The sequence below is a fragment of the Echiichthys vipera genome (genome assembly GCF_963691815.1).
Source record: "Echiichthys vipera genome assembly, chromosome: 19".
Classification (NCBI taxonomy): domain Eukaryota; kingdom Metazoa; phylum Chordata; class Actinopteri; order Perciformes; family Trachinidae; genus Echiichthys; species Echiichthys vipera.
This window is the reverse complement of record NC_139844.1, coordinates 24,906,242-24,918,450: the sequence shown is the minus strand read 5'-3', so window position 1 is coordinate 24,918,450 and position 12,209 is coordinate 24,906,242. Positions and strand designations below refer to the sequence as shown.

The window sequence follows — 12,209 nt, the reverse complement described above, 5'->3', positions numbered from 1 at the left end:
CAACAACTGCACCAATAAATGCTAAACTGATGAGTGTGGAATGGTGATTGAATGATATTTGCATCTTTAAGGGCGCCCTCCCACTGTGCGTCCGTCCCGCGCCCCGTGCTTTAGGGTCCTTGTCCCCCCCTCCAGGCCCGTTTGTACTCACACTACCTGGGCCTTAGAGAGTGCTTCTTGCTGCCTATACGTCATCACGCCGTAACACGTCACACGCATTGATGACGTCATGGCGATGCGTGGCTTTGTTTCCAGATCTTTCCGTAGACCTCGGAGTTTTTGTGCGTCTTGTCGACTGTTTTTGAATCTTTTTATCGACCAAATCTGCAGTAAACACTCCACCTCCGCATCACACCAACGTGAACCTTTCACCGCCATTGTTTTAAATGTCCGCGCATGGTCCCTCCTTCTTTTTTCTACGTCCCAACAGGCGCACAGGAAATGACCTCAGAACCGCCGTAGGCCTCGTGCTCGTACATGTGCAAACGTGCTTTACTAAAGCCCACCTCTCCCAAACGGGCCGTGGACGGCAAGCGTGCCGCTCCTAGGCGCGGTACGGTTGCACTCACACTGGTCAAAGGAACCAGACTTTAGCCGTGAAACCTGTTTGGGCACGGTACGGAGGCACAGTGTGAGTGCGCCCTGAGGTGTATCGTATCGGCTGATCCAGGCTGCTGCATTGGCCGATAATTTTTTCCCAGCATTATTCACAGACAGGCGTCCACAGGAAGCTCCGTGTTGCTGGAGACGCCTTTTTTAAGTTCAATAAATGTTCCTTTGTTTAAAATTGAGACTCGTTACATTTGTTATCATCATTGTGTCATTTTTATGATGTAAACTGAGGGAGAAAAGTAGAATCAGCTCAAAAACGGCTAAAGCTGATGAAAAACATTGTCATCCGCCCTAAAAACTCCCCATGAGTGGATCCCTGTGGTGGAAACACGTCACAGATTACAGCTCACAGACAAAATAAGAGCCAGACTGAACGTCTCGTCGGACAAAAGAAAAGTCCAGTCCAATACATTGAACTCTACACAACTTATTAGTCCCCGGTTATTATTGTTATTGGAGACTACAAAGCACTAAATGGCTCTTGCTTTGACGGGCCCCGGGGCCAGCTGTGTAAGAGCGCCTCACCACTGCACATGATTACAGCGCGCTATATGAACTGTGTCCTAATCCTGGTGGACAGCTGAAATTAAAGCCAGGTACGGCCCTCTGCCTTCCCAGCATTCCCCCTGATAAATCTCCTCCCCCGCTGAGAACAAGCCGTTGTTTGTGGGGAAATGCGTCTCCAGCGTGTAAAGATGAGGTCTTTCTGTGAGCGAGTCAGGGAACGCTGATGAAACCGAGAAATGAGGAGGAGAAATCAGGCTTTGTGTCGGAGTACGCACCGGGTAGAGTCTGCCACAGTATCGACTCGGACAGTGAAACCACGGTGAAGCGGAGCTGTTGTTGCCTCGGGTGCAGAGGGAGCGAGGAGGGGAACGTTTTAAAGTAGTTATTAAAGTAAACGGAGAAGAGCAGCCGACACATCTGAACACTGATCTATCATTTAAGCAGCGATACGGGTGTGGCCCCGAATTACGTGGTCCAATTTCAGATAATTAAAGGCCTCTCACTATCTCTGTGAGCAGGGCTGTCTGCAGCCCACTGTGGCACTTTTACTTTATATAATTAATGTTGTGTCTGGATCCTATTCACTACTGCACTGCTTATAACAGTCTTTGATAGATATCTCACATTTGTTTTAAACTTGAGTCTTATGCTGCCTTCAGGGGCTGTGGGAAAGACGGTTCTTTCCACTTGTGAACAGACGCACTTGAACACAACGCACTGGTGGAAGTTACCAGTGTGTTGTGTTCAAGTGCGCCTGTTGTCGTAGTGCAGGGGCGTCAAACTCCAATTCACAGTGGGACAAATTTACAAACTGGGACAAAGTTTCAGGACAAACTCAATATTTACTAAAAAAAAAGACTGCACATGTGCATGTGTTCCCTTCTCTCCAGATGTGTAACGTTGACCCTTTCCAGTGCAGCTCCTTGTTCTTGTCGTGGTGTTTCTTCTGTTTGATTCTTTGGTCACAGCCACGGTGACAAACAGCTCTTTACCTTCAGACACAGATCATCTGCTGAAAGCTCCTGTCCTCCATCTTTCTTTGGGGCGTTTTTGGGGAGGGGTGGATTCAGTGTGTCTGCAGAGACTGGCAGCATGGATGCTCATGTGTGTGAACAGAAAAGTAGACGTGTGTGTGCTTTATACTCACGGGCCAGCTCTCACAGAACCTGGATATGATCTTAGGGACGGGAAGTATAATTACACCGCGGGCCAGATTTGGCCCACGGGCCTGAGTTTGACACCCCTGTCGTAGTGAAATGAAACCTGGTGGACCCACAGATCCTGATCTGTTAGTTGGAGAAACCATTTTAGACTCATTCATCTGCTGCAGCGATGAGAGCATTTATCCAAACACAAACAGCAACAACAGGAAGTGTTTTTAATATTTTTTAAAGGACAAAAGAGAACGAATGTTTCTGCTTTAGCAACATAAACGTGTTCTACCCTCATCTGAAGCACATCATCGTCTTCCCTACCAGCTCAAAAAAGGGGGTTGCTGTCATAAAGTCGACTCCTGCCTTGTTGAGAAGGTCAAAGGTCAAAGGTTATCTCATCTCAGCAACTCTAGTCTACATGCTTCCCAGTGGAAATGACCACATGAGGGGGTGTTCATGTGTTCATGTGCAAATCTCACATCGGCTTTTGGTGTTTACCATATTTTCCATAGTACCTGAAGGCTCAATAACTAACTAAGGGTGGACTCCCACTGTTCCTCCGTACCGTGCCCAAGCACGTTTCACGGCTAAAGTCTGGTTCCTTTGACCAGTGTGAGTGCAACCGTACCGCGTCTAGGAGCGGCACGCTTGCCGTCCACGGCCCGTTTGGGAGAGGTGGGCTTTAGTAAAGCACGTTTGCACGTGTACGAGCACGAGCGTGCGCACGTGTACGAGCACGAGGCCTACGGCGGCTCTGACGTCATTTTATGTGCCCCTGTTTGGACATTCTTTGCAGAGATACAGTCTGCTGAACTAAAGGCTTCTTATTCTGTTTAGTAGGATCCACCTCTGGACGTCATTTCCTGTGCACCAGCGTGGGAATGTTTCCAACCACACCAGATACTGACACACACCCGGAGGTGTCCGAGGAGCTGAACGTCCGCTTCGTATCGTCTCCTCTGGTCGTGGCTTTGGTGAAACCGACATTTAAAGACAGGCAGACGTGACGCACTGGAGCTTTAAATACAGGTTCCACATATTTAACCTTTCACTTTGAACGTTACTCGTGTGAATCGTGACTCGCTCACGCTTGTGAATGCTCTTCTTTGTAGTTCACATATTGCCCCTTCTAGCCTTTTTATTAATATATATTCTTTATTTGCAATTTGAACAAATATAGTACAAACACAACAGTGTGGCACCAAGACAAAGATAGAGATGTGACTAAACAATGCACATTAAATCATATTGACATCACATAGGAATACTTAATAAGACACAAAGGCAGAGAGAAGAAGAAGACAACAAATAAAGTCAAAGTAGATCCATGTAAAGGACTTAAATGAAGAGCTTGGAGCCTCTTTGGGCACCGAGGCGCGTACGCGGTGCCGTTCCCCTGACGCGTGCCCCCGGTGCTGCTGCGGCAGTGAGCGGGTTAACTCCGGCAGTGAGACCGTCCTATCAGTGCGCTCCAGCCCCAGCCCACCGCCTCCTGCGCCCGGCCCTCCACACACACACACACACACACACACACACAGAGAGAGAGACAGCGAGCCCGGGGCCTGTGTGTGAGTGTGAGAGAGAGAGAGAGAGTGTGTGTGTGCACGCTGTTTGTCATTCTGGCAGGACGCACTCCATGAGAAACAGCCCGCTCTCCCCGGGACTTGTTGCCTGTTCGGGGGCGCAGTGTTCGTTGAGCAGCGCCGGCGGATATTTCCACCGCGAACCGAAGGATTCCGTGTTTTTCTGGGCTTTTAACGAAGCGCCGCGTGCTGCAGAGCCCACCGGGGACAACGAGCGCACAGCACCGGGACACCGAAGCACCGGGACACCGAAGCACCGGGGCACCGGGGCACCGAACACGGTAGGGTACTCGGAGCACCGGCGGCTGCTCACCGGGGTTTGACTGCGGGTCTGTTGCTGCTTTTTCTCCGGACTTCGGTGACTTTCTTTAGACGAGGAAGTCGGTGCTACAGACACAGTGTGTGTGTGTGTGTCTGTGTGTGTGTGTTCAGAAGTAAGTGAGAAAATGAAGAAATGGCAGTTGTGTGTGTTGGGTCCATGTGTCTGTGGTGCGTCAGTGTCTGTCTGTGTGTGTGTATGCGTGTGTGTGTGTGTGTGTGTACACGTGTGTGTGTCTGTGTGTGTTTGTGTGTGTGTTTAGAAGTAAGTGAGAAAATGAAGAAATGGCAGTTGTGTAGTTTGGGTCCGTGTGTGTTGGGTCCATGCTTCTGTGGAGCGTCAGTTTGTGTGTGTGTGTGTGTGTGTGTGTGTGTGTGTGTGTGTGTGTGTTTTCTGGAGCAAAGACACACCGTTAGCTGTCATAAGTTCATCTCTGCTTACATTTCCTTATCACCCTCTCTCCCTGCACTAACTCAGCCCTGTGAGTTATTCATTATTATTTTGTGTTTGCGTGCCGCACACAAAGTGCAGAGACACCCTCACATGAACACAGTACATTCAAAACACAGATGATCACACACCTCCATCTTTGAACCAAGTATTCCTCCTTATTTTACAGGTTTTAACAGAAACTCTGCCACAGAAAAGGTTAATTTTTAAAGCCCAACTCCAGTTTTTCACACTCAGACACACAGAAACGAGCATCAATGGACGACGTTTGAGTAAAAATCATCTTAAACTGGGCGAGAAACCATCAAATGAATGATGTAGATGTTCTGTTTTTATCATCATTTCATAAGTGAGTGAGTCTTTAACCTTCTGATACGTGTGAATATTTGGGTCAGGGAGGAGTTTGCTTTACTCCTGCTCAGTTAATCAAAGTTAAACTCATATAATATAATAGTTAATCACAGTGTCAGACTTTAAAGCAGATCTTCTTCCTTCTGACAGGTTAAACAGGGTCCATCCTGGGAAATGCTTGAGTTTTAATGTGTTTTAAAGGTTTGAATAGTGCTTTGATTCAGGATGAAGTGCTTGAAAATGAAATGAAATTGCACTCGCAGTTATAGTCCACACTAAATAGACCTTTAATTTCATTTCTTATCCTTCTGGCGTTACGGGACAGAGCAGTCAGGTGCTGGAAAACCCTGAGAATGGATGTTGAAAGTGCTTTAAAGGTGCTTGACTCTTAAAGTTGTGTTTTAAAGGGTTGAATGGTGCTTGGATTTTGGATGAAGTGCTTGAAAATGAAAGGGAATTGCACTCGCATTATTTCACAACACATAGATGTAGACCTTTAAATTCATTTCTTATCCTTCTGGCTGACGGGACGCAGCTGTGAGGTGCTGGAAAACCTGGAAAATGGACGTTAAAAGTGCTTGATTTGACCCTGGAAAAGGTGCAGGAACCCCGGGTAAAGCACATTTGGAGCACCTCGTGTCATTTTAAGTTGTGGTTTAATAGAATTAATCATTTCCCGAATTGAAACTTTCCTAATTCACTCCTAGTTGTCGTCCTAACGGTTGTGTTGGACACCTTTAGTTGATTGAAAGATAGACACGCCAGCTAAACTCGCTGTTTTCGCCTCATTCTCCGAGCCGCTCGCTGCCGTGGCCTCGAGCGAGCCCCGTCAGAGAGGAATGTTGAACAGCCCGGCTGTGAGAAAGTCCCCCGGCGGGGGTCGGATACGTCCACAATCTCTCCTGACAACCACAAACATGTCCGAGTGTGTGTCCTGAAGCCCCGTCTGGCGCGTGAGAGCCTCGCAGGGACGGCTCGGCCCGTTAATGTTGTTATTATTGTTATTATTAGACGTGGTGTAGTTATTACCGTCTCCTGACTGATTCCTGGTAATGACAGCCTATTAGCTTTAATGAAAGGGACGCGGGAGGCCTTCCCCTGTGCCGCGGAGCCGCCTGTCGCCCAAGGTCTCCCCCGTCTCTCACACCCCATAATCAGGAACTTCACATGAAAGAGGGCAGAAGAAGCGCTTCGTCATCACCTGTGTGTTTCCAGAGCGCTCGCCCTCGGACGCATTACACACGTCGGGTTCTTGGTCGACTTTCCTGGTTATTTAAAGGTTAAAGTCACCAAATGATCGCTCTCACCGAGGGCTCGAGGGGGCGCTGAGTGTAGCTCTCTCCTCTGACACACGGGATCCCTTAAAGCTGCAGGTTTGATGGTAGAAGTGAGCGGGAAATGACACTTCATCACATTCGGGAGTCTAGACAGAGTCTGTCCTGCTGGATTACGTTGGGGGAGGTTGTTCAGGATTCAAGGCCGCGTGATTTCATGCTTCTTCTTAACCACTCAGAACAACTGTGCTGTCAGTCCACCGGGGACGGATTACAGCAGTTACACTCCGCGTTTACATGCAGTTCAAAATACGGTTTAGGGCAATACCATGGAAACACCGGACCCCGGTTAACAGGCCTAGAGAACTCCTTTAGTTCCCAGATTATTCTCGCATGTAAACAGCGTTCTGGGATTATTATCGGGCTTCTCGTCTGCGCATGCTCCCCACTCTGCAGCAGTGGCTTTTGACTTGAAACAGAATAAACCAGGAAGCAACGGCACCGAAAACAACGTGACAAAAACTATAATAATACTATAAATAGTTACAATAAATGACACCATTTCTAAATCAACCCAAGCCTAGTTTTCTGCATCGTGCGTTCTGTAAAGAAAGGTTTCGTATCGGTGCACGTCGTAAATCTAATACATGTATATGACTAAGTCTGTGATAGGCCGATTACATCAGTCCAGCTCTAATTGTGACGGTGTCATGTTCACATCCTTCCTTCTCTCTTTAGTAGATTTAAAATGCTAAAGGCGTACATCCTCAGCTTTCCTTCGTCCGTAATGTTATTATTGCTGTGTAAGGGGCGGCTGTGGTACAGTGGAGGCGTGGGTCGTCCTCCATTTGAGAGACCAGGGATCGATCCCCAGCTCCCCCCGGTCCACATGTCGAAGTGTCCTTGGGCAAGACACTGAACCCTGAATTGCTCCCCGTGCTGCATGGGTGTGTGAATGTGGTGTGAATGGTTACATTAGATGGTCTGTAGATGTCCATCACCATCAGAGTGAATGTGACAAACACTGTGAAAGCACCTTGAGTAGTCAGAAGACTAGAAAGGCGCTTTATAAGTACAAGTCCATTTACCAAGTCCGTGTGTAATGAAAGTGCAGCAGTCCAGCTGTGACACATTGAATGAATCGGAAGATGAGGTAAAGAAATAATAAAGTAGCAGGAAATCCTGATTCCTCTGCCTAATGCCCTGCTCCTTCATCCCTCACTCGGCCGTTAGCATGACCTTCCTCTTCTCTGCTGCAGTTAATTACTACCAGGCTGCACCGCTGCAATGCTAATGTGCTTTAATTCAGTTATTCTGGCGTCGCTTTGATCGACACCGGCTACGTTTCATCAGCTTTTCTCAGCCTCAGTTCCGGTGGTTCGCGACGCAGCTCGGTCCAGCTGTCGACTTTCAGTTTGAAGAGAGACACAAGACCCCGCTTGTGTCCGCACAGTCTGCCCGAGATGTCTCACCTGCCTGTCAACGCTCGGCATCGGCATGCACACACACACACACAGACACACCACACACACACAGAGCTGAGGCTAAATTCCTTTAGACACAAACAGTAGAAAGCACACTTGGTCGCACATTTATGTTAGACAAACTTCAGGGTTCATGCAGGTGCTTAAAACCCTTGAAAAGTGCTTGGATTTTGTATAAAGTACATGAATCCACATTTATTTTACAACAATGGCCATAGAATAGGACTTTAATCGACTTTTGTATCCTTTTGTCATTACAAAACACAATTGTAGTTGTTTAAAGCATAAAACCATCTTTAAAGATAATTTTTGGGCTATTTTTAAGCCTTTTATTAGAAAGGACGGACAGGAAATGGGGTGAGAGAGAGGGGGAGACATGCAGCAAAGGGTTAACCCGACTCCTCCAGATGGATGAGTCTCCTGGTCTCAGCAGATCCATCTGAACTCTGGTTTAAAGATCTTAGTGAAGGGGTGAAAATCCTGGTTTCTGATTGGATAAACCATCTGTCTGTCACCAACATACGGGCCAAACCAACCAATCAGATGACTGAAGCGTGTGACGTGCTAACAGCGTGGAGGCAAAGCTCAGAAAGGAACCAACATGTGGGTAAAGGAGATTTTCCCTTTGTGTTTAACGTGAATTTACGGATCAAAGGCCCAATTTCAGGAGCCCGGTCCATATTCAACAGAAGGATCCAGAGAACAAAGAGTTAGTGAGCGGCTCGCTCCATAGCTGCTCATCTCATCCGTGGAAGCCTCCATGTTGTTTACACTCAACAGTCTCTTCTGTTTCACTTCAATCCACCAAAGAAACCAACGCTGATTTGTTCAAACTGCTCAAACGTCACCAGACTGATCTGAGAGTGAAACACGACGGAGCTCAGAGATCAGGACGGACTCAGGAGGCTAGCAAAGGGCCGCAGGTCGGAGTCGAACCGGGGCCAATGCCTCAACGACCTTCAGCCTCTTCAAACGGGGCGACTGCTCTAACCACTGTTCCACCGGCCGCCCCATCTTACCATACCATCTTAAAATAATACTTTTCAATATGTATGTTTTTGACCACCACACCACCCTGAAGATTCACCACCGTGTCGCCCTAACCAGGAACCCTCTTGTTTTGAGGCAACAGTGCTGAACAAGAGGGTTCCTGGTTCGACTCCCGGCTGGGGCCCTTCTGTGTGGAGTTTGCATGTTGTCCCCGTGTCTGCGTGGGTTTTCTCCGGATTCTCCGGTTTCCTCCCACAGTCCAAAGACGTGCAGGTGTTCGGTTCATTGATGACTCTAAATCACCCGTAGGTGTGAATGGTTGTCTGTCTCTGTTCGTCTCTATGTGTCCTTTGATAGCCTGGCGTCCTGTCCAGGGTGGACCCCGCCTCAGCCAGGATCGGCTCCAGCCCCCTACGACCCCGATAGGGACAAGAGGCTGAATATGTAAAACCTTGAAAATGGACCTTGAAAGTGCTGGAAAACTGCTTTAATTCGACTTTGGAAAAGTTGTACGAACCCTGAAAACTATATTCTCTGTACTAACGTGTTCTGGTTTTGGTACTCGATCTCCACTGAGCCTCGGTGATTCCACGCAGGCCCTTAAAGTCGTGACAGGCCGCCCTGACAGCTGTGGGAGCCAGACTAATGACTTCATCTGGGTTTCCCTCCGTACTCTGCTATTCTCAGCTCTTCGGGCTCCCGAGTTATTCCTCCTCTCCTCCCCTTTTACTCAAACCCCCCGTCCTCCTGTGCACCTCTGACCCGACGCTGCTGTCCTGCTCATGTTTCACCGCTCGCTCATGTGGAGGTGTCACAGAGCGCATTGGTCGCATACGCGGCTTGTTTGCTGCTCCGTGTCGGAGAGGGGAAACGGGCCGGTGATGTATCACTCAGCGCTCAAATGCAAGTTCATCCATTTTGTGGCAAAATCATTTTCTGGGGTCACGGTTTGGGTGAAATGGAAACCTGTGTTTGTGTGTGTGTGTGTGTGTGTGTGTGTGTGTGTGTGTGTGTATGTGTGTGGTATGGTTTCTTGACAGCACAGAGTTAATAGTTAAACTCAATTCAGTTCCTTTTCTTTACAAACACGCGACATCAAAGTCATTTTGAAGGGGCTTCAGTGAGAATGGCTCTGAGGCGGCGTTGTGACAGCGCAGAGGAGTCGTGCTCTCCAGGGTTTGGGTGCATCATTAAATCACTACAGTGGTCAGTTTAAATCTGCAGCGTCTGAAGCATCTTTCACGTCATCAGCCTCGGGTTTAAGGTGTAGCTCTTGATGGCATCACAGATAGCACACACACACACACACACACACACACACACACACACACACACACACACACAGTCTTAGCTCTTAGCTTATGGCAGATCAACAGATCAGGATCAGAATGGGAGAAAACCTGATCATAATCGGGTTAAGGTCGTACTCCAGTTTCTCAGGGCGCACTCCCACTGTGCCTCCGTCCCGTGCCCCGTGCTTTAGGGTCCTTGTCCCCCCCTCCAGGCCCGTTTGTACTCACACTACCTGGGCCTCGGCGAATGCTTCTTGCTGCCTATACGTCATCACGCCGTAACACGTCACACGCATTGATGACGTCATGGCGATGCGTGGCTTTGTTTCCAGATCTTTCCGTAGACCTCAGAGTTTTTGTGCGTCTTGTCGACTGTTTTTGAATCTTTTCATCGACCAAATCTGCAGTAAACACTCCACCTCCGCATCACACCAACGTGAACCTTTCACCGCCATTGTTTGAAATGTCCGCGCATGGTCCCTCCTTCTTTTTTCTACGTCCCAACAGGCGCACAGGAAGTGACCTCAGAACCACCGTAGGCCTGGTGCTCGTACACGTGCGCACGCTCGTGCTCATACATGTGCAAACGTGCTTTACAAAAGCCCACCTCTCCCAAACGGGCCGTAGCTGTGCACTGGTTCACTGGTCAAACGAACTAGACTTTAGCCGTGAAACCTGATTGGGCACGGGCAGCCCCCCCTGTGACCCTGATAGGGACAAGAGGTTGAAGATGAATGAATGAATGTTAGTACAGCAGAGGTGTAGACACACTGGATATTCGGCAAATTCAGAACAATAAAGAATAACAGCACTTCAGAATAAATCAAGGATTAATAATTGTCTGATCTCCAGTGGGACCACGTGGCCCAGCACTGCTCCATGTCACCCTGGCTCCTGTCAGGTTCCTTTGGGGGCTGTAATTTGGGCTCTGCTCCAACATCACAGCCCACCTCCACCCTGCACTACCTGTGAAACACAACTCAACCGCGTTTGAAGTGTGTCAAGCATATCATGGAAACGAGCCGGAGACAACCCCTCCCCTCCTCCCTCTGCCCCCCCTTCTTCCCCTCAAACAGCCACAGAATCACATTTTCACATGGCGGTCCCCTGTGAGTGTTTTGTAATCTTAGCCGGAGCTCATATAGGGGCTGAAACTGTAGCATAACGTGAACCTCCTGTTTTTCCCCATTCTGTCGGAACGAGTGTCTCATGCTTTGTAATGTAGACAAACACTGGAGATTTATGCCGGCACGGATTCATGCTCCCTAAATCACATTGAGCTGAAAACCCGTTTTGATGCGACTCCAAGAAAAATGAGTTAGTTCAGTCGGTGAAATGTTTCTGCGGTGATTCAGTTAATCATCGTAAAACTCCTCCAATTGTTACTCAGCTGGACAGAAGTGTGTTTTGTTTTTCTTTGTTTGCAAGACAACCAAGGTGTTTCATTTATACTTTAATCATTTACCTGATTCCTTATTTCTTAAGCTTTAACGCCAGTAAAATTGGTTAAAATTTAGGATTAAAAGCTGATTAGGAAACATTTCATTTGCACCTAGCGGCTGCTCAAAGGGCGCACTCACACTGTCCATCCGTACCGTGCTCAAACACGTTTCACGGCTAAAGTCTGGTTCCTTTGACCAGTATGAGTGCAACCGTACCGCGTCTAGGAGTGGCACGCTTGCCGTCCACGGCCCGTTTGGGAGAGGTGGGCTTTTGTAAAACACGTTTGCACGTGTACGAGCACGAGCGTGCGCACGTGTACGAGCATGAGGCCTACGGCGGTTCTGAGGTCATTTCCTGTGCGCCTGTTGGGACGTAGAAAAAAGAAGGAGGGACCATGCGCGGACATTTAAAACAATGGCGGCGAAAGGTTCACGTTGGTGTGATGCGGAGGTGGAGTGTTTACTGCAGATTTGGTCGATGAAAAGATTCAAAAACAGTCGACAAGACGCACAAAAACTCCGAGGTCTACGGAAAGATCTGGAAACAAAGCCACGCATCGCCATGACGTCATCAATGCGTGTGACGTGTTACGGCGTGATGACGTATAGGCAGCAAGAAGCATTCTCCGAGGCCCAGGTAGTGTGAGTACAAACGGGCCTGGAGGGGGGGACAAGGACCCTAAAGCACGGGGCACGGGACGGAGGCACAGTGGGAGGGCGCCCAAAGTCACTCTGATCCTTGTTAACCTGG

The 12,209-nt window shown here is 48.5% G+C and overlaps 1 protein-coding gene across 2 annotated transcripts in view; it reads left to right on the top strand.

Annotated features, from left to right (window-relative positions):
- disp1 (dispatched homolog 1) overlaps positions 1–12,209 on the top strand; it is a 103,811-nt gene that overhangs the window by 55,357 nt on the left and 36,245 nt on the right. Inside the window, exon 1 of one of the 2 annotated variants that reach the window (XM_083933999.1) lies at positions 3,905–4,137. The exons of the other annotated variant lie outside the window; for it this stretch is intronic. The gene's annotated coding sequence lies outside the window, so the exon portion shown is untranslated. Of the gene's footprint in view, positions 1–3,904; positions 4,138–12,209 lie in introns of those variants that run through there. 2 annotated transcript variants of the gene reach the window in all.